Source organism: Astatotilapia calliptera, chromosome 16, assembly GCF_900246225.1.
Source record: "Astatotilapia calliptera chromosome 16, fAstCal1.2, whole genome shotgun sequence".
Classification (NCBI taxonomy): Eukaryota; Metazoa; Chordata; class Actinopteri; order Cichliformes; family Cichlidae; genus Astatotilapia; species Astatotilapia calliptera.
The window spans coordinates 26,913,422-26,916,394 of NC_039317.1; the positions used below are offsets into that span (position 1 = coordinate 26,913,422).

The following is a 2,973-nucleotide window of genomic DNA, read 5'->3' on the forward strand; positions in this document are numbered from 1 at the left end:
ACATTCGCGAATGGGGTGAGAGGTTAAGTAAGCCTCAGCCCATGCTAGAGCACGCCCCCGTAACAATCCCACGAAGTGGGAGATCTTAGCGGCATCCGTGGGAAAAGCGTGAGGCGTGCGGCTGAAAAATAAGGAGCACTGGAAAAGGAACCCCCCACACAGGTCTAACTCCCCGTGGAAGGGTTCCAGCGACGGAGGCGAAACACTGCGGTGCACGGGGTCGGGTGGCCTGGTTTGCAGCTTATCCTGAGTGTCGCTGAGCTCTTGGTAACGGTCTTGGAGAGACTGGAGCTGCTGATCGTGGCGACCGAGGATAGCGCCCTGTTTATTAATAGCGGAGTGGATCTGCTGGGTCCATACTGGCCAGTCCATACTGTCATGAACCGAAGTTCCGTGCGCAAGCTGGACCCAGAAGCAGAACACACACACCAGGGTAGGAGGGAATAAAGAAAGCAAATTTATTATAACTAAAGGTGTCCCGTGAGGGTAGCCGAAAAAACAACGTATGGAACCAGAAGAAACCGAGGGACTGGGGAGGTGAACTGCGCAGGGAACGCCGAGAGCGGGGCTGTGAGAAGCTGCAAAACAAAAAAAGAGAAACAGATTACTGGGGTGCGGAAAAAAGGCAGCATACGAGGGAAGGTGGAGTATACGTCTTACGGAGGTAGCCGGGCTGAGTGAACCAGAGGGGGGGGGGCTCCAAAAGGGTCGAGACGGCGAGGCTGATAGTGCTTCCGAATCTCAGGCGGACAGGTGGACAGGCAGGTGGCTCGCAAAAACGCAGAGTTGTGATCTGAGTACACAGGGTAAAACAGAGTCAGTTCCAATGGACAATTTGTCATAAGGGTTTTTTTTCCCGCAGGTGTACGTTACCGCTGAAAGGCGACTACGGACTGGCGTGGAGCAGCAGGTAGGGCAGGATTAAATAGTCCACCTGGTGATCGCCTTGGATGGGATGCAGGTGTGGGGTTAGCAGCCACGCCCGTGGGCGTGGGCATCCCAACAGCACCCCGGACGCCGGGCCGCGGACCATGACAAATGGAAGTTTTAAATGAGCAGACCTCTTGCTAACCAGTGTTATTCTGCAGTACTTTGATGTATTAAACAAAAAGAGAAGCTGTAAATCGGCTTTCTACAGAGTTACCTGGAATGTAACCGGAGAATCGAAGCCAGGTGTGAACAGATTCTGCACCAGGATGAGGATGCTAGCTGCTGTTAGGGTAGGGTAGGCTACTGCTGCTAGCAATACTAAGGTTAGCCAAACTCTAAAATCTGATACTGTTTGACTCCATTAACAGGATGTCAGGGTAACAGTTAGAGGATTATTACATATGGTAAAGTGCCAGGGTGATGATTTTCTGATGAAAATATTATACAATTATTATAGTTATGATTCCTGAGTGGGATACCGCTGGGAGAACTGGGAGAAAAAGACTATCGGGTAGAGTAAGCCATCTACTAATCAGAAGGCTGGTGGTTGAATACCTGGGTTTTCCAATCTCCAGTCTGTATGCCTAAGTTGAGCAAAACAATAAACCGAAGTTCCTCTGTTATACTTTAATTGGAGTTTGAATGTTAGAAACCACTGAGGTGTAAAAATGTTCTGTAAAGTATTGAGTGCAAAGGAGAGCAGAAACGTGCTATATAAGAATCTGTCTATTTACGGAATTAATGACTCAAGGCCCACTCACCTGTCATTCAAATCTTCTGCTTGTCAGGGACAACCAATCAAAACAAAGATGGGAGGAGCTAAAACAGCTGAATAGTCCCACATTAACATCTCTTCAGGTTTTCTGATACTACCAGAGATATCTTATATCTTTTCAATCAAAACCCAGTAGATAACACATTGTTTTCCCATTATGCTGTTAATGACTAAAAATATATCAGGTAGTCTTCAGATTGTTCCAGCCTTTATAATTCACTCTAACTGTACTGCATCAAACTGTAGTGACTGTTAAACCAGTCAGAACCAATTTAAATATATAACAAAAAACATTAGCTAAAGCACAAAGTTCACACATAAAGGCAGTCAAAATAGCAAACATTACAAACAGAAACCAAGAGAAAAGGCAGAAATCCATATCTACACATTAACAAAAGAAAGCCCGTCTTCGACCTGTGTCTCAGCTATGGCAAAGGTCAAACACAAAATGAGCAGACAGCTCAACTATTACGAGTACAAATACATTCTTGCAAACACAGGAAGTACACAAAAACTGGGATGCATGGAGATGAGTGATTTCAAAATAAAGCAGGAAATAACAAAGTCTGATCACATAATCGTACAAGTCAAACACTGTATGCAAACTGTAGCCATGATGTGGTACAGTTACAGTCAAAGGTGTAGAAAAAGTGTAGGAAGCTAACTGGCCAGTTATAACTAATTAGCTAACATTTGCTTATATTAGCTGTAATTAGCAGAAAAAGATTTGTTTCATATTAAAAAAAACTAAACTACTAGGAGACACTTAATAAAAGATAACACAAAAGCAGCATGATGGAAATGTTTTTTCACTTACAACAAACAGCATACATGAGGTGTTAACAGTTAGTTTGTGTTTTGTGCCACTGTATCAATTCTTAAGAAAGAGTAGTTCCTGCCCTGCTGGATTTAATGTACAACCAGGATAACCGGTAATTACAAGATCTTTTTTGTCATTACGAGATAGCAAATTGTAATTAAAATGATAAGGAGTTCTTTGTGGATGAAGTGTGAGTCAACTAATGTTTCACCTTTTGCAGTAATTTAAAAATATATTTTAGGTTTTTTTTTAACAAGTGAAAAATGAATGCAGTCAATCTAACGTCTTTGAGCTGAGTGTGAAGCTGAGGTTTAATTGGTTGGTCATGACGATGCATCGATAAAATGTATGTATGTATGGCAACAGATACCTGTTAATTAACACCCAAGTAACATTCAAATTAAATCAGAAATTTCATTTTGAGAATAATTCTGAGAATCATGAAACT

General features: G+C 42.8%; 1 long non-coding RNA gene across 1 annotated transcript; it reads right to left on the reverse strand.

Annotated features, from left to right (window-relative positions):
• Nucleotides 1–434: 434 nt before the first annotated feature.
• On the reverse strand, nt 435–898 carry LOC113008541 (uncharacterized). The gene is made up of 2 exons (XR_003270033.1): nt 661–898; nt 435–578 (listed from the first exon to the last, which is right to left on the reverse strand). It is a non-coding gene; the product is annotated as an uncharacterized LOC113008541 (long non-coding RNA).
• Between the last annotated feature and the right edge of the window lie 2,075 nt (nt 899–2,973).